The sequence below is a fragment of the Lissotriton helveticus genome, chromosome 9 (assembly GCF_964261635.1).
Source record: "Lissotriton helveticus chromosome 9, aLisHel1.1, whole genome shotgun sequence".
Taxonomy (NCBI): Eukaryota; Metazoa; Chordata; class Amphibia; order Caudata; family Salamandridae; genus Lissotriton; species Lissotriton helveticus.
Window position 1 is genome coordinate 1,155,641,104 of NC_136070.1, and position 20,119 is coordinate 1,155,661,222.

The 20,119-nt window shown below is 42.0% G+C and overlaps 1 pseudogene; it reads left to right on the forward strand.

The window, feature by feature from the left end:
* Window positions 1–18,348, forward strand: part of LOC144783385 (vesicle-associated membrane protein-associated protein A-like) — a 38,896-nt pseudogene extending 20,548 nt beyond the window's left edge.
* Window positions 18,349–20,119: the final 1,771 nt, after the last annotated feature.

Here is a 20,119-nt window from a genome sequence, read left to right on the forward strand (position 1 = left end):
CAGAGGCATCAGGAGTGGTTGAACAAATTAATGGAACAATTAAAAACAGAATTGGAAAAATGTGTCTTGAAACAGGTGTAAAGTGGACTGATGCTCTTCCACTTGTTTTGATGTCATTAAGAAGTACACCAGATAAAAAGACAGGTTTGAGTCCTCATGAAATTTTAATGGGAAGAGTTATGAGGCAAGCTTTTGTACCTGTAGGTAAACTGTTGAGCATAAATGACAGTGCTATTTTGGATTACTGTAAAAGGTTATCTGATATGGTAACTTCTGTGTCTAATCAGGTGGGAACTGAAGCACAATCAGATGAAAAGGTTTTGACACATGATCTGAGACCTGGCGATTGGGTCAGAACGAAAGTACATCGGAGAAGGAATTGTCTAGCTCCTAGATGGCAGAAGCCTAGGCAGATAATTTTGATCACTACTAATGCTGTAAAGTGCAGAGGATTGAAACGCTGGATTCATCCTAGTCATACTATTCCAGTACCAACTCCTGAGAGTTCTGATGTTGAAAGTGATACCACAGATGATTCTGATTCTGAAGCAGAAGGCGAAACAGAAGGTGAAATAAATCCAGATTCTGAAGATCGACAAGAAAGTCGACATCTGGAAACTGTGCCAGTGAATGGAAATTTGACAAGAAAAGACTTAGAAATCATTGAAATAGATTCTGAAGGTGAAGAGAATCTGTTAAAGGGAAAGATAACTGAGGATTCGGTTGTCTCTATTGAAGACAAAGAAGCAGAACAAAAAGAAGTTTCAGACCAGGAGAGTATCGAAAGGCAGAGAACAAACTCTGAAGTAAGGAACAGAAATCCGAAATCTGGGAAGTTGGGGGTAATTGAAGAAGAGGAGGAAGACGAATTACCGAGTACCAGTGATGGAAAACAAAGTGAAGTTCCTGAAGGAGTGAAATTGCTGAATAGAGAAGTTCCTGAGTCAATTGAAATTTCAGACTACGAAACTGAAGAAAGTGACGTGGATGGTGAAAATGAAAACAGAAAGAAAAGGACTTGGAAGTCAGAATCAAATAATTCTGAACCAAAAAAGAAATACGTGAGAAAAGCAGACTACTGGCCTGGTGGAAGATTGAGAGTCAGATTGATCAAGAAACCAAAAGAACAAGTTGAAGAAATCAGTAGTCAAAAGAGTCCTGGAAAAGAAATTGGAGTTGGAAGGAAAATTGAAGTGATATCGAGAAAAGGAAAAAGAATAGTAAGACCAAACCAAAAATACAAGTCTCCTGAGTGGACTTACTTAGTAATTCCACCTGTTATTGACATATATGATAGTAGTGAAGAAGAAAACGAAATCCAAGAAATTAGTGACAATGATTGAAGTACAGAAATATTAAATTGGCAAAAGGCTGAAAAAAAAAATTTGTTAGTTGACACAAGGTCGAAGAAAAACTGTTTAGTTGAAGAAAACTTATGTATGACATAAGGTCGAAGAAATCTTGTTTAGGGTTTTAAAAAAAAAAAAAAAAAAAAAATAATATTTTAAAAGGGGGGTGTAAATATAAATTTAGATTTTAAAATTTTGTTTTAATTTGTTTTATTTTAAGGCTAAACTAACAAAAAATGCCTTATGTTAAGGAGAGCACTTCAAAGTGTTCTGTTTTTAAGAGATGCTGTAAGATGACTCTGGTGTGTCTGCTCATTTTAATTCTGCTCTGGTTGGTTTTAGCTGTGATTATCCCTTTAGAGATGAATAGAGAATTACACAAAGTTAACACAACAAGCAAAGCTCTGGTTAGCCAAACTAAACATAGTGCGTCTGCAAAAGTTATTGATCATCAGCCTAACATTCATCAAGATAAATCAATTAGTGATTTTTCAAGTAATACATTCACAAAGCTATTGAGTGAATATGTTAAGGTAATGGATGCAAAAGACTGCTACGTCTGCGTTAAGTTACCTGCTTCTGTTTCTGAGGGAGTAACATATAATATGCTTCCTCTCACTTATGCTGTAACATGTAGTGTGTTAACTAGTTTATTTTATCAAACTGGACGTTTAGAATATTACTATTCAAATTATGATGAAATTTTTGCAAATATTAAGATTGAAAATGCTTTAAATAAGCACAAGAAAGCAAAGCAAATGAGAGAATTTTTCCTTGTTACTAACGAACTTACTTATGAGTATGCTTATAAAAATAATCTAACTTGCAAATTAAGTGCTGAAGGAAAGAAATTTTTGAATATGGTTGAAGAGAGAAGAGCAATTTATAAGAGGAATGAATTAGTCAAGCAGACTAAGTCTAATTTCTGGCAAAAAGAGGATGAGAAGTTAAATGGCAAAATGCTTGAAAATATTGCAATTCACATAGACAAACCAGTTAGCGGAAAGCTTTGCATTAGAAGAGATAACACACTTTTTGATAATTACTTTGTAGGTGCAAGTAACTGTGAAGATACTTATCAGATTTTGGGAGGTTGGGGATTCAAAGGTGGAAAGGATCCAGTCTTTCCTGGGATTTATTTTGTTTGTGGTGACAAAGCCTACTACAACCTTCCAGACCACTGGTATGGAACTTGTTATGTGGGAATTGTTTTTCCTAAAGTGTTTCATGTTGACAGAGATTCAGAAGGATTGTTTAAAATTCATAATTATGTAAATAGAGTTAAAAGAGAAACTTTTACTGAAGTTCTGGGAGATATTTTTCAAGCAGTAATACCTTTTGTTGGTATAACCTTAAATGCAGGGAGAATTAGAAAATTGTCCACTATAGTTGATAGATTATCAACTGACACAGCTGATGGGTTTCAATTAGTGAATGTTGAAGTTATTGCAATTAGATCCATGGTAATTCAAGATCGCCTTGCTTTAGACATACTCCTAGCAAAAGAGGGAGGAGTCTGTGGCATTTTACATGTACAACATTGTTGCACATATATACCTGACGAAAGTAAGAATATTGAAATGTATATCAAGAATATTACACAAATGCATTCAGAGATAATTCCTTTAGAAGAAGAAGATTTTACAGGGAAACTTTCAAAAAGGTTTCAAGCAATTAAAAACTGGTTTCATGATATCGGAAGTTCAATTCTTGGCAAGATTTTGGCACCTTTGATTATAATAGTATTCATTTTTATATTGACCAAAATAGGTTGTTTGTTACATAAAAGAAAGAAGCAATTGAAAGAAAAGAAAAGAATCTATAAACTTAGAAAAGAAGAAGAAAGGGAAATCAAATTACAGGAGTTACATAGAGAGCGTTATGCTAATTCCAAAGATTATGCAGAAACAGACTTTTAGGATTACTGATACAAATGAATTTGAATCAATTTCTAGGGAGTTTAAATTACCAAAATTTTGGGTGCTGGTGTGGTGATTTGTTAATCACCAGATGAGGGAGTTGATGGAGCGAAATAGAAAACAAAATTTTGTTTAAACTCGTGAAGTCACATTTCCATAACATGAATAATAATATTAATGATTTGTGATATGTCTTGCTAATACAACTTAGATTAAACTTTACACGTGGGGGGACTAACATGTGTGCTCATAAACGTGCATAATTGTTGCATCTTTTTGTTCGTGCAAAATAATAAAATAATTTATTGTTTTCGTTTTTGTCACTACTAACTGCTGCAAACTTAAAAGAAGCATGTGCTTGTTTTGCTTTTCCTTGTCTGTGTGATGTCATTTCTACTATTCTAGGTGCACATAAGTCTTATGGATTAACGAAGACTGGTAGATATAAACGCTGCTTTATTTGTTTGCATTGGCTAGGTAACATTTGATTAATCGGGTGGGTTAATTAATTAGTAAATCCTGGGGTGGATACAGAATCTACATTATTTCTTACATTAATACTTTTCTTGTGTTTGTTTTATACTAGAAAGCATAAGTTGCCTGCTTTTGGGCCTAGTTTGCTCGAGCTACAAAAAGATGAATTTTACTTCTGCAAAAGTCACGAGACGCCCATTCTGAAATAAAATGTTCGTCAAAAGCTGCGTTCACAAAGCAAAAACTGACGTGCTATCATCATTCTGTCGGACATGGCCAAGGTCGAAAAAGAACATTTTGTCAGCCCTTAACTTGGCATCCGCGGAAGTCAATTGGAAGCTATGAGAACATTAATATACATTTGTTGAAAACCTAGGAAGCTCCTGGTTGCATTCGGAAAAGACAATGGTCCTTAAGAAAAGTGACCTAATGGAACTTTTGAAATGTGGGTGACATGTCACTTGTCACTCTCAGCCAATGGGACGTCGAAGATTTCTGAAAACTTTCCTTTGCGTAGTTTAGTTAGCGTAGAAAGGTATAAAAAGTCATGCCCCTAGGGATGGGCTGGCTGCTGCTTTCTGACTTTCCGATGAGGGTGAAGTGCTGTCGGACATTGCGTGGAGCACGTAAGAATCCTCAAAGAACTTTTCTTTAATTTCTATCTATTTAGCTCAGTTAGGGACTTAGGTTTTTTGAAATGCTAAACTTTAAATATTCACTTTGATTTTGATTCTCTTGCTTAAATTGTATTTTTCTCACGTTTCTTTACAATCATGCTTGCTTTAATGCTAATAAATTACCTTTATAAAACTATCAATTAAAATACCATAATTTAGTAAATAAAATCTTACTTTTGACAAACAAGCTGGTCTTGGTTATTCGGAAGTGCAGGTTACTATTAGCCAGATCACGTCGCCAATGGTGGTCGTTTAAATGGTTAGGATTTATTCTAATGACAATATTCTTTCCGCAGATGTATAAAATTGTATATAGTTTGTAGATAACGTGTATATAGATTTAATCTGACCACCTAATTCAGTAGGCCCAAAATATGTCAGGTTTATAAATGGGTCCATAATTTAGTATAGAATTTAGTTTATAGGTTATGAAGTTGGGTAGCGTTGTTTATGATATATTTTCTATAGGCCGCTGGATCAGCATCTCCCTAGATGCGTCACTTTGTAAATCCCCCACAGCATGGCACTATCTTTACACCGCTGCTGTGTCACAGAAGTCATGCAACGGCTGCGCAAAAGTGGCGCACGGGCTTGTAAATCTGCCCCCACATATGCTGTTTCCAAGAGCTTTCACTAAAGGATGTTATTATTACCTATGTTGACAGTACTCAACTTACAGAGCTCGGAAAGAGGGAAGGCTAAATCTGCCTTATGGAATTTAAACATGTGAGTATTAGACCAAGTCAGGAATTGTCTGAGCAAAGCTGCTGGCAAGAAGTGGAAATATGGGAGTGATTCACCAGTAGGCAATGCGCATAGTTATGAACTAGCCACCCACGGAGTTCTCTTACACGTGCTGTAAAAGCTTGCCTACTTTCACAAGTGAGCGAAGCTAATGTAGGGCCCGATTCACAGAATGAACGTAAGACTTGGGGGGCGGAGATTACGGCCCGGAGGCGGAACTTGCGGCTTGGGGGCGGAGCTTCCGGCTCGGAGGTGGGGATTTTTGCCATGCTGAAATCTCCAACTCGGGGCCGCAAGCTCCGACTCCGGGCCGGAAGCTCCGCCTCCGGGCCACAAGCTCCGCCCCCAAGCCGGAAGCTCCGCCTCCAGGCCGGAATTTACTCCCCGATTTCGGACTTAGAGTTAGTAGTCTTAAATCTATTCTGTGAATACCGAAAGTAGTAAGTTTATTCTGTGAATCCCGAAAGTAGTAAGTTCACTCTGTGAATCCCAAAAGTAGTAAGTGCATTCTGTGAATACCAAATAGTAGTAAGTTTAGGATTTAGTCTTAAGTTCATTCTGTGAATCGGGCCCGTAGACTTTACAACCAGAGATAGAGGAGAACAAGTCAACAAATTCATGAGCGGTAGGAACCGGCCACGAGAGACAAAGCCATTGAAAGATGTACTATCTACCTCACGCAACAGAAAAGGAGATGTCATACAAACATATGATTAGTCTTTAAAATTGAAAAGTGTATTTCCTTACCGTTTGAACTTATTCCTTTTGTACATTAAGTTGTTTAATTGTACTGAGTGACTTGTATTAAAATGTATAAAAAGTAAACAGTATTCTGCTAAAACTCGTCATTCACTGTTGACACCACTAGAAATTTAGGGGCTTATGAGCCCTTGCGTCACTTTTACGCCGCCGGTACGTCACTTTTTGTGACGCACCAGCGGCTTAAAAAATGTGCCTAGTTGCACCATATTTACAAAGTGACGCATCTAGGTAGATGCGTCACTTTGTAAACCCCTGCGCCACATTATACCTGCGCCAGGTATAATGGGGCAGATTTACAAGAAAGTGACTTATCTGTGAAGATGCGTCACTTTCCCTGCGCCACTTTTAGAAACCCAATTTACAATACGGCGCACCATGGCACAAGAATTGACAGATGCGTCAGAAATTCTGACGCATCTGTTGATGCAAAAGTCACGCATTGCTCGAGTCATGTCGCAAGCACGACACAACTCCAACAATGCAGGGGGATACCTAGCCACATAGGAGCAGATCTACAAGGAAGTGCCGCAGCATGGCACTGCAAGCTCTTTGGCTGCGCCGTGTTGCGAAACTTCTGAAGCACTGGGATGCAACATATTTACAAGAATATGGTACATCTCTGTGCTTCCCCCTACGCTGGTGCACAAACTGCAGCCATGCGCTGGCGCAGGCACCCTTGTACCATGGTGCAAGGATGCCTGCGTCGTGGGGAGATTGTTTTTGTGCAGGAAAGGGCACCTTCCTGCACAAAAACAACCACTACAGGCATTTTCCTCTTTCAATGCGTGCTGTAGAATGCAGTTCGCATTGAAAGATGAAAAAAACGAGGAGAAATTAAAACATTTCTCCTTGTTGCGCCTCGCTACACCACCTCTAGGGTGGCGTAGCGCCCAGACGCATCTCCAGATTCACAGTTTCTCGTAAATCTGGAGATGTGTCTTGTTCCATGGGTGTTGCGTGGGAACACCCACAGCAACAACCATGGAACGCCCCTTCAACGCAAAGTGTTGCGTGTGAAGGGGTCGTATTTACAAGGAGAGGAAAAGTCACGCAGGGTGGCTTTTCCTCTCCTTGTAAATATGGAGGAGCCCCCTGCACCACTAGTACATCACGAAAAGTGACGTACAGGTGGCGCGGGGGCTTATAAATCTGCCCCATTGTGCTGCGTCACTCCTTACGCCTGCTTCAAGCAGGCGTAAGAATTTGACGCAGTAGTATCCTAGAAGTGGCGCAGTGAAATCTTGTAGATTTCACAGCATCACTTCAACAAGGCTTTTTGCGTTGGAATGCCCTCCCTGCATGCATTATACCTGATGCAAGTATAATGCGATGCAGGGCTTTAATATGCAACTCATCTCCTTAGATGCGTCACGTTATAAATGGGACACATTTTTACGCTGCTGCTGCGTCATAAAAAGTGACGCAACTGTGGCACAAAAATGACGCATGGGGCTTGTAAATCTGTCCCACTGTATGCAGGCAGGCGTTCAGATGCAGGAAAGGGTCATAGAAGTGACTCCGTGAAATCTATAGGATTTCACTGCGCCACTTCCAGGACGCAAATGCGTCAATAAGACTGACGCAGGCACATTTCACATGGGACTTATGTAATTACCCATTGCTGGAGTTGCGTCACTTTTGTGACACACTCCAGCAATGCATCATTTTTGCGCCTACATGTATCTGTAACTCCTTGCACCATGATACGTCATACGGTATATCAATCAATCAATCAATCAATCAGGAAATTTGTATAGCGCGCTACTCACCCGGAGGGTCTCAAGGCGCTGGGGGAGAGGGGTCTGCTACTGCTCGAACAGCCAGGTCTTGAGTTGCTTCCTGAAGGAGAGGTGGTCCTGGGTGAGACGGAGGTGGATGGGGAGGGAGTTCCAAGTCTTGGCAGCCAGGTAGGAGAAGGGTCTTCCTCCCATGGTGGCTCTTCGAATGCGTGGAACGACGGCGAGGGCGTGGCTGTTCGATCGTAGCTGGTGGGTGGGAGTGTAGAAGGTCAGGCGTTTGTTGAGGTACTTGGGGCCTGAGTCGTGGAGGGCCTTGTGTGTGTGGGTGAGAAGACGGAACGTGATTCTCTTGCTGACGGGGAGCCAGTGCAGGTCTCTCAGGTGTCCGGAGATGTGGCAGTGTTAGGGGATGTCCAGGATAAGTCGTGCGGAGGCGTTCTGGATGCGTTGGAGTCTTTTCTGCAGTTTGGCTGTGGTTCCGGTGTAGAGGGTGTTTCCGTAGTCAACGAGGGTGGGGCCGCGGGGGACCAGCGGCAGGGAGCGGGGTGGAGTGGCACAACCGTGGGTAGAGAACACAACAAAATACAATGGCACAACAGGGGCAGAAACAAATACGGTCAGAAATACAAATTTACAAAATTATAGGCACAACATGCAAAACGAGCAGAACCAGATACAATACGGTCAGGTGAGATCACAGGGGTCAGGGTCAGGGGCACAACAGAGGCACAACGGGCAGCGGCGGCGGCAGCAAGCGGAGACCGGGCACACCAAGGATAGGCCACGCGGCGGGTGGAGCGACCGACTCTGACCAGGTCAGATCAGGTCACAGCTCCCCGCCTCGCGGACACAACCCTATGTTTCCAGTGGGAGGGAGGAGCAGCTGGGAGGCGGGAGCAGGGTGGCGAGTGGGGAGGAGAGCAGAGCGGTGATGCAGGAGGGAACGGGGGTGGGGCCGCGGGGGAGCAGCGGCAGGGAGCGGGGTGGAGGGGCACAATTGTGGGTAGAGAACACAACAAAATACAATGGCACAACAGAGGCAGATACAGATACAGTCAGAAATACAAAATTACAAAATTATAGGCAAAACATGCAAAACGGGCAGAACCAGATACAATACGGTCAGGCGAGATCACAGGGGTCAGGGTCAGGGGCACAACAGAGGCACAACGGGCAGCGGCGGCAGCAGCAAGCGGAGACCGGGCACACTAAGGATGGGCCACGCGGCGGGTGGAGCGACCGGCTCTGACCAGGTCAGGTCAGGTCACAGCTCCCCACCTCGCGGACACAACCCTATGTTTCCAGTGGGAGGGAGGAGCAGCTGGGAGGCGGGAGCGGGGTGGCGAGTGGGGAGGGGAGCAGAGCGGTGATGCAGGAGGGAACGGGGTGGGGCCGCGGGGGAGCAGCGGCAGGGAGCGGGGTGGAGGGGCACAACCGTGGGTAGAGAACACAACAAAATACAATGGCACAACAGGGGCAGATACAAATACGGTCAGAAATACAAAATTACAAAATTATAGGCACAACATGCAAAACGGGCAGAACCAGATACAATATGGTCAGGCGAGATCACAGGGGTCAGGGTCAGGGGCACAACAGAGGCACAACGGGCAGCGGCGGCGGCAGCAAGCGGTGATCGGGCACACCGAGGATGGGCCGCGCGGCGGGTGGAGCGACCGGCTCTGACCAGGTCAGGTCATATATGATGCATCATTGGTGTCGCAAGGAGGGCGCAATGAAAAGCGGCGCATCGCTGTTTTCTCACAGCGATGCGTCACTTTTCATACATGAGGTCCATACAACACAAGAAATTTAGTTTGTCATATTCATTATATGCATGGTAAATATTTCTTTTGTATTTGGAGCAACATTACTGTTTGCTAAAACATATTCAAGTGTTTTGTACTATATATATAACACATTGGACCAAATTATTGAGTGAGGTGCAGTGAAGCACTTTGATTTGTCTAGGATCATAAATTTGTTCAAGTGGAGAAGCAGGGATTTGAGCTATGGTCTTATTTTTACATACACTGCTATCTCCCCAGTTTTACAGAAAAGAACAATGATTTGTGTTTAATTGTCTTTCAGGAACTAAATGTGTACATCTGTTTTTAAACCTCACTTACAAAATACACACAGCACCTGTATCTGACCAAGTAGCTGTTTAGGAAATCTTTCTAGTTATTATTATTTTAGTTTCAAATGTGAACATTTTTGACCAATGTTATTTCACTAGTAGGTTTTGAAAAGACTTTGTTGTCATACATTACCTCTAAAACTCTCTGAGTGAAATATGAAGATGCATTTATTGCCCTATGTTTGGAAGCTGTATTGTATTCAGCACGTGCACTAACTTAAAAAATGGTACAAGTCAAAGTATATGCTTCAGATTGGAAAAGGAAATGCTCAGGTGTAATATTGGTCAATGCAATACATAGAACAGGATCATCATGATAAGAACTCCTAGATTTTAGGTCTCGCTGAGTCAGCGCGCATGCGCTGCCGGAGAGACATTTAGTAGCGGCTTTTGGAAGTGCTCCCAAAGCGGCGACCAGTTTGCTAGAACGCGCAACAAGCAAGCGCGCTGCTGCGCTCACATCCCTTGTTTTATTTGATAGTGGCCACGGCATGCAGCACTCCCTCTCCCCTCCTTCCTCCCTGCTTTCAAAAAAACACTGGTGCCAATAAACAACACGGGCGCCTGTATAAACAACACGGGTGCTTGCTTTCATAAACAATACGAAGCTCAATAGTGCATTTTTGTATTTGATAGTGGCCATGGCATGCAGCACTCCCTTGCCCCTCCTTCCTCCCCGCTTTCAAAAAAACACTGGTGCCATTTAACAACACGGGCGCCCGCATTTATCAACACTACGAAGAGCAAAAGTGCATTTTTTTTGCTGCCGGCATGCAAGTTCCACCTCATGTTTCCCCGCTGCTTGACTTTTTTGGTGCTCACATTTGCAGAATCTCTGCTTCCATACTTCCCCAGTCTCCGCATGGCATACCCCAAACACCCTCGGCAGGACAACGGTAAAATGCCCCATTATTTGTATTTGTGTCTCTATGCGGTGCCTGTTTGCGATGTGTGTGCGGTGCCTATCTGCAGTGTCTGTGTATGCAGTGTGTGTATGCAGTGCCTGTCTGTGGTGTGTTTGTGTGTGCACGCGTGGTGTGTCTTCTGTGTGTGAGCAGTCACAGGCTCTCTGCTTCCATACTTCCCCGCTCTCCGCATGCCGCCATACCCCAAGCGCCCTCAGCAGGATGATGGTAAAATGCCCATTATTTGTAAGTGTGTCTCTATGCGGTGCCTATCTGTGGTGTCTGTGTATGCAGTGTGTGAATGCAGTGCCTGTCTGTGGTGTGTTTGTGTGTGCACGCTTGGTGTGTCTTCTGTGTGTGATTAGTCACAGGATCTCTGCTTCCATACTTCCCCGCTCTCCATATGCCGTCATACCCCAAGCGCCCTCAGCAGGATGACGGTAAAACGCCCATTATTTGTATATGTGTCTCCATGCGGTGCCTGTTTGCGGGGTGTGTGCAGTGCCTATCTGCGGTGTTTGTGTATGCAGTGCCTGTCTGTAGTGTATTTGTGTGTGCATGTGTGGTGTGTCTTCTGTGTGTGAGCAGTCAGAGGATCTCTGCTTCAATACTTCCCCGCTCTCCGCATGCCGCCATACCCCAAGCGCCCTCGGCAGGACGACCGTAAAACACCCCTTATTTGTATGTGTGTCTCTATGCGGTGCCTGTTTGCGGTGTGTGTGCTGTGCCTATCTGCGGTGTCTGTGTATGCAGTGTGTGTATGCAGTGCCTCCCTGTGGTGTGTTTGTGTGTGCACGCATCGTGTGTCTTCTGTGTGTGAGCAGTCACTGGATCTCTGCTTCCATACTTCCCCGCTCTCCGCATGCCGTCATACCCCAAGTGCCCACGGCAGGACGACGGTATAAGACCCATCATTTGTATGTGTGTGCGGTGTCTGTCTGCGGGGATGTATGAAGTTACAACACATGCTATTACAACACATGCCTTTACGACGCAAGTTTTACAACGCAAGTCGTTACAACGACTTGCGTTGGGGGGCGCTGGATAGTGAATAGTTTAATTTACTATTTCAACTCCAATCCCCGTGGATAGTAGGGAAGGTGTTGGAAACTATTCCCTATCCTAGAACACCCCGCAGCGCAAGTCGTTGTAAAAGTTGCGTTGTAATGGTTGCCTCGTAAAGGTACTTTGTTGTAACAGTTGCGTTGTAAAGGACGTTCCCCGTCTGCAGTGTGTGTGTCTCTATGCTGTGCCTGTTTGCAGTATGTGTGCGGTGCCTATCTGCGGTGTCTGTGTATGCAGTGCCTGTCTGTGGTGTGTTTGTGTGTGCACGCGTGGTGTGTCTTCTGTGTGTGAGCAGTCACAGGATCTCTGCTTCCATACTTCCCCGCTCTCCGTATGCCGTCAAACCCCAAGCGCCCTCGGCAGGACAACGGTAAAACGCCCATTATTTGTATGTGTATCTCCATGCGGTGCCTGTTTGCGGTGTGTGTGCAGTGCCTATCTGCGGTGTCGGTGTATGCTGTGTGTGTATACAGTGCCTGGCTGTGGTGTGTTTGTGTGTGCACGCGTGGTGTGTCTTCTGTGTGTGAGCAGTCACAGGATCTCTTCTTCCATACTTCCCCGCTCTCTGCATGCCGCCATACCCCAAGCGCCCTCGGCAGGACGACGGTAAAATGGCCATTATTTGTATGTGTGTCTTTATGTGGTGCCTGTTTGCGGTGTGTGTGCGGTGCCTATCTGCGGTGTCTGTGTATGCAGTGTGTGTATGCAGTGCCTGTCTGCAGTGTGTGTCTGTGTGCAGTGTGTTTGTGTGTATGTGTGGTGTGTCTTCTGTGTGTGTGTATTTGTACATGCTCAAATTTGCACTGTCAAAGTACTTTAAGTAAGGCCTGTTTTTTTTCTGCAACTAAACACACACTCCCCACAAGTACCTGTGTAGGCTGGTGTTTGCACATTGGAAAATAAGGGAGCCATAATCCAGCATAGTGCAAAGATAATGCGACTCGAGGTGCCCCGTGATTCATTGAGACGGCTCCAGCCCCAGTAGGTGTGTACTTCACATAATATTTTGTCAATGAACCTCATTTTTACTAAAATTGAACTCAGCGGTAGAGATGCACAACAACGGATACTGATTACAGTTCAGGCATTTGAGGGCAGAGCGTTGTGGTCGATCAGAGACACTACATTGTAGTAGGAGTCAAACTGACTAGTCTCTTAGTAATGTAAGCTTATTTTTATAAAACTCTACAGTCCACAATTTACACCATGTCTCATCGCTGAAAAAATTGATAACTTTAAGGGAACTTAATTATTTATCGACCCATGAAGGTTGAAGGCTTTGTAACTCTTCCAGAATTCAAACTGTAGTCTATAAAAGTGGCTCATAAATATAATAATGTCAACAATTCGCACAATACAGAAAAGCATTTCATTAGACCCTTGCGGTGTCTGTCACGAGCGCTGACACCAGTAAAGTTCCAACTGTTTCGCATGCAGACACATATTATTTTTATAGACTCGGCTCGTTCTTGGGCCCTTAGAGCCAAGCCGGAACCCTGGCTCAGATCGTCACTTGAGTCCTTGGCCTCTCCACCTCTGTTAAATGCCTATTGTGGTTGGTGGCGGCAATGTCATGTCTTGGGCCAGAGGCGCAACTAGAGACAAATTTCAGCGGGGTGGGGCGCTAATTCTTTCAGCAATAGGCAGAGTGGAGATGCAGGGGCTCTAAGAATGGGTAACAAGCATTGGCATAGCCAATAGGTCTCACCTTTGGGACCAAGGATATTGTGCTGCATAACTAAATACTTATAAGGTCCCAATGGGAGACCTATTGGCTGTGCCAATGCTTTTTTCTCAAGCCACAGAGCTACTTTCAAATACCATAGAGTTTTAAGTAATAATATGGGTACAATGTCCATTAAATGTACCATTTCCTTTCTTGGAAGAGAATCCACGAAGCCCTTCCTAATTTGTCTTTTCTTCCTGTGCTCTAATAACCTATCCAGCTGGACTAATAGCCTTAAAATACACAAGTAATACCTAAACAGGTGTTCCTGTTTAAAGGAATCTAAGCACCATTGGTCATAACCGTTCCTAAATTGCCCTTAGTTGAAAACTCAGAAACCTTTATGTAAAGCTGCCTTTATTTCTCATCCAGTTCTTTTTCATACACCATGACCCTAAGTACTTCAAAATGCAATCTTTTGCTCACCTTTTTTTTAAAACGTTTCCTTTGGGGAGAACCTCAAATTTCCATAGTGAATTTTAAAATCCTATCCACTCAAGACTAGTGTTTCTTAATTAGTATGCTTTAAAATGCCTTATTTTGTGACAGAGGTCCATGAACATTGCTTTTGAGAGAACCTCTAACCAGCCCTAAAAAGTTGTGCTAATATAATATAATTTCGAACTATGCTTCTGGGCTAAAGAATTTCATTGCGTGGACTTCTAAAAAGTTCCTGCAAAACTGTCATTAAATCATTTATAGTGTCAAACCCTAGCACCCTGTGTGCTCTAAAATGTTTTGACGGCTTGGCACTATCCTAGGGAATAACATCAAAGTCCCCTGGTAAGTCATCCAAGTCCTACGGTAAGCTCAACCACTTTCTATCACAGCCCAACAAGCTGAACATTGCCTAAAAAGCCCCAGCAAGGAGGAGTAAAGTTATTACAGCACAACTCATGGTAATGATTTACAGTCAGTGCTTAGTTTGAGCTGGTGGTTGCAGGTGGGGCTCATCAGCACTCATTTTTGGGGACTAGCAGTTATTTTACCCAATAAGAATTTGACCCAGAACAAGAGAGAGAAAAACACAAAAGAAGGAAGAAGGAGGAAGGGAAAGGGGAAACATCGCTTATAACGTGGGGATTACATCGCGATGCTATCACATCGCGGTTTTCACAACACAAGTCGTTACAACGACTTGCGCTAGATGGCGCTCTAGGACAAGGAATAGTATAATTTACTATCCAACACCTTCCCTACTGTACATAGACTGGAGTTGGAATAGTAAATTATACTACTCCTAATTCCATTCCCCTCCTTGCGTTGTAAAAACCACGATGTAAATGTATGCGTTGTAACGTAGAACCTGAATAAAGGGATAAAGGGTGAGGGAGCACCTGGTGGTTAATGAAAGAAGTCTGAGGTGGTATCAAGACAGTGAAGCCTTGGAATTCAACCAACTCCGCCTACATTCAGTCACAAGCCACAAGCTTTTTATTTTTTTCACAAATTAAGCACTATAGTGCTACCGAGTGCAGAGTTGAACTGATCATCAGCAATAATATTTCCACCAGCTCTTTGCCATTTTTATGGCCTGGCTTTTACTTGAGTATACACAATACAGGAGCAATTACACTCAAACAGAGAAAGTGCTTAGTTCCAAAGGTGGACACATCGTGCCAAGACTACATAGACTATGTAGCCCAATATGTGATCAGAAAAAAGAGAGAGAACAGTGACAGACTCATTGCAAAATATTTTGTCATGAATATCCATGAATATGCTTTTATTTTACGCAAAGTATATAAAAGAATATGTTATTAATAGACATTCATAACGAAATAATCTGCAATGTATTATTAGGTATTTTGCCGTTCACTCTCCTCTTATGAATGTTTTTTCCTATGAACTATGTTCAAATTTTATAGTAAGAAGGAACTGCTTTTTATGTTTAGATGGTAATTTGATATATTCTTTCTTTAGCTATTGATGTGATTTAAGGACAGCACTTCATGTACGCTGAGCTTTTCCTATACAGTGACATGGCTTCTCAATACAGCAGAAATGGCAGACAGGTTTGGTTACATGGCAGCACGCATTGACCTGGGACTTATTTATTGGGGTTATTTTGTAACACTTTCCATTGTCAGTTAATGTTTCATCTGCCAAATGTTTGGCCAAAAGATCCAAGTCTGTTTATTAAAACACTGCTGAGTAAAAATAAGCCCATAGTGTTATAAAATTGGAAATATCTTTTGAGACCCCACTGAGAAGTAGAAGTCTGTGATGTTTTAAATTACTCAATTCCAGAGATTATAATGAAGTGTGGGGAAATATTTGCCAAAAGAAGCTCTCACTTCCCATCAAAGTGCTGTTTTTACATTTACTGAAGTTGAGTCGTGGGAACTGTCAAAGGTGCTACCCAACACTGTCCTTCTGAGAGCTGTTACTTGAGATAAATCCTAGACAGAAATACTCTCTGATCTCATGTGAGTTGCACGCAGTAGGGCCCGGTCTGCCTTTTCTGGACACACGTGCAGGCACAGAATGGATCCAGCACAATTCCTCTGTTTGCATTTATACACTTTTATCAGGGCTAAGCCTGATGCTTGTCCTCTCACAGTGTTATGCATGAAAGGCCTGGAGGAGCTCCTGCTCAGATGGTTATGGCTTGAGATTTGTTGAAGCAGCACACAATATTTTCTAAGTTGGTTATCTGTGTAAGAAGGTTTGTCTGTGGATGTGAACAGCAACTTTGCATATTTACTAAGTGCAGCATCTCCAACGAACGACTGGGTGTGAAGTTTGCATGTCCACTAAAATGTAGAGGGTTCTGTCTCATTCTTATTATCATTACTGTTAATATTATGATTATTGATATTATTATTATTACTATACAAATACACCTCACTCTCCACTGGGACCCCCACTGCAATAGGGGGAAACCCAACCAGATCCAGTTAGTGGACTCCTATCGACCTAAACTCACGTGTCTGTTCTGAGATGCAGTCATTACCAATCTTACACAGTGAATCCACAAACTGAATTTTGTAGTACATTTAGTAATATAAAAACAGTACTACTAACATACCTCAAAATGCTATCAACTAACCTACATGTGGAGGTCTATGTTTCCACCTCGCCAATTTTTTATGGGCCTGATTCACAAAGGTAAACTTACACTCGTGTGTAAATTTACGATTGTTTGCTATCCACAAAAGGATTTATAAGTAATATATTTACGAGTGCCTCATCTCCACGCATAAAAAGACTCATGTTTTTATGTGTGAACACTCCACACTCTTCTAGATACTATTCGTAAATACCTTTGTGAAAAGCAGACAATCATAAGTTAATACAAAAGTGTAAGTTTACCTTTGTGAATCAAGCCCTATGTGTGGAGATCTCCGCCCAAAGTGAAGTGATCTCTGCACACGTACGTTTATGTTTTGATAATAAATCTGTGAGGAACAGGCGGGAGTGGCTGGAAAATTGGCCATACTTACCACTATATGGGAGGTGTTTGAGGATAAGTAAGGCAGGATTAAGGGAGGGCTAGAAAGGGATGTAGGGAGACACGCACACTCTCAAAAAGGTAAGCCTATTGCTTTTCACAAACTACACTTTTATAGTGACAACAACCAAAAAGGACCCAAAACATTAGTGAATGTACTCTAGCTCAGAGTAGGGGTTAGTCCAACCGCACACATGGCCAACCACTGGTACTGCAACATCCTTCCATAGAAAATTATTAAATTAGCTTGTTTATAAATGTTAAAAACTATAAATACATTTCATTTAGGGTTAAAAAATATATATTATTAAAATATAATTATTACCTTTTATAAAACTAACCTTTGTAAACATTAGAAACAATGTAACTTAATTTTTCTTAATAAATAACTTAAATTAATTCTATACATGACGTTTAATAGTTTTAACTGCATAAAAAATAGATATAACTTTTATACTTTAGGTGGGATTTTTTTATTTAAATCTTAAAAAAAACTATTTTAATTAATGTAATATATTCAAACTAATTAAAGGTTTACCTCAAAATTAAGCTAATAATGCTGTAGCATGTTCTATTTTTTCACATTTAGAATAGGTATTTTAAACAAATGTTCATTATTATTTAAATTAAAAATTGTAATAAACTTTTAAACTTTTTACCACAGCTAGATCTCCACCCCAGATGGGGAGACCTCTGCCTCTGGGTGAAAAGTTACAAGTAGTAACTTTACACTCATAAGTTAGGCTTTACTCCCTTAATTCCTTTAAGTCTACACTTTTGAGTAACTTTACACTTGTAAAGCGGGAATGTCCAAAAGTAGTAAAGTTACTCAAAAGTGTAAGAGTAAATTTGCTTGTAAATTTACCTTTGTATATAGAGCCCTCGCACTTCAAAATTAAAACCTCAGCAAATCGCAGAGATTGTGTCCATCCAAACAGTGGAATACTAGAACGTGGTGCAAATGTAATTATTTATTATTTATTTTAATGTTTTATAGAGCGCGAACTTGACTATTTTCAGAAATGTTACAATCACTGGGATTTGACTTTCACTAGAAAAGTAAACACATTATTTGTTCTATCACATTATACAGATTTGGACAATGTGAACAATAAAGCAGAGCATGATAAAATGATGGAATCCAAGATAAGATGTGTGTTTGAAATGGTTGTTGAACTCCACTCCCATGACAAATAGGAAGCTAACAAAATGCATTATTAACAGGTACAATGTGGCTGTACCGGATGACACAGAAATAAAGAAGCTAACTCAAGAGTGTAAAACACTTCAGGTTGAAGCAGAGAACATCTGATAAAAATAACCTACTGCTTGATTAAAGATCAAGGTTCACACATGCAATCCTCTCAATAACCCACAAGTGCTACTTCTATTGAAATGAAATACCTTCTTCAATTGAGCAATAGAGAGATCCACATGCTATCTGGGGATTCAAATTTACAGATCCAAAGAAATAACCACTAGAAACAACGATGAAGTGAAATTGATTAGTGTACTATGAAGTTGATTAAATGATCCATCTCACACTGTTGTTAGTGGGTCCAATAGCACTAATAAAAAGGTGATATTGACTACATTTTCATAGCTAGCTAATGGATAACCCCACTATGATACCACATTTAATATTTGCGACTATTGAAACATGTTTTTATATGGGCAGGCAAGAAAGAGTGAAAAAAATAGAGCATATTGACACTGCCTTAGTTCAAACGTGCATTCTCCATTCCAGACTTTGAATACTATTATCTGGCAGCTTGATCAGGATATGCATTATATTGGTAATATCTACCCCTCCGGCCCTATTTTGTGACTGACATGCCTTACACAAAGATGGCCTCAGTTCAGTAGCTTCCACAAACAGAGCAAGGAGGATCTTAGGCAAACTGTTCAGACACCCTGAGTTCTGTTTGTCTGAAACTCGACTACTGAATAACCCCTCAATACCTACAACACTAGAGCACATAGTTATTAAAACATTATGGAGTCATAACTTAACAGAAGTTGGTCGGTTACTCCAATATCAAGAAATGTTATCCATACAACGATTCAAAGGACTGGACATATTCAGGTTGTAAATGGCACAAATACATGATTCTGTTGGATTGTTTTTATAAGATGTTACACATTTCTTTGTGCTGTGTTTATAATTTGCCTGTGCTAATATATCCTTAGAGCCCGACCTAGTGGGCTCTACCAGCCATTTAAGGCCTGCTCCAAAATTAACAAGGGAGATGACCTTTAATAGCCGGCAGACCATGCTAGGAGGGCTCTAAGGTTATTAGAACATTCCACCCCTAGAGGGCAAATTGTTCTAATTAATCAAAACAAAAGCCCGAAGGAATTTAAATCTCCTGGGGCTCCGAGAGGTCTTTGTTCACAGTAAGCATGGGCATAAAATCCGTTCCGCTCGCGGAATTTGCGGATTTTTGGCAAATTCGCGATCCGCAAATTCGCGCAAATTTACCGAAAATGTGCAAATTCGCACGCAGCGGATTTTTTTGCTTGGTCGCGCTTGACAAATACAATATTGCGGCACGCAGCGTTCACTTACCGTCATTCAGCATTTGAAGAGTTGTTTTTCTCCATGTTTGCGTGTGCTGCGCCATTTTGGATCTTGCTGCGTGATCCCGCGGGAGTTTGTCGACCGCGATTACGTCATCGCACCCGCTACCTTGCACAGCGAGAGTTTGTCAACGCGAGTACGTCATAAAGGCTCGTGATCACGCATCGCGGGAGTAAACAATTGCGAACACGTAGATGCGGCGAGCAGCAACAATCTCGCGATTCTGCACAAGAAATCCACCAGCAAGCTGCATAAACCTTCTGAAAATGATGATTTTTTATCAGAATAACTCCTAAGGTTGACATTTGCCTGCATTTTTTTTTGCAAGGAGTCCATTTTGGGGGGGCGGGGGGGGTGGGAGGAAGGAAGTGCCCCACAATCTCCAACTTCCTGTTCCTGTCCAGCAGGCTCCTCCCAGTGCTTTCTTCATGTGCTGGTCACTTTCATTTGGATCTTGACCTGGAAGGATTACTTTTTGTGGATGCTGCTGGATATTTGGATTTGAGGCCTTTTTGACTTTCTTTGGATCACTTTTGGATTAGAAATCAACTTTCACAAGTAAGTTTGTTTGGGGCATTACAGTT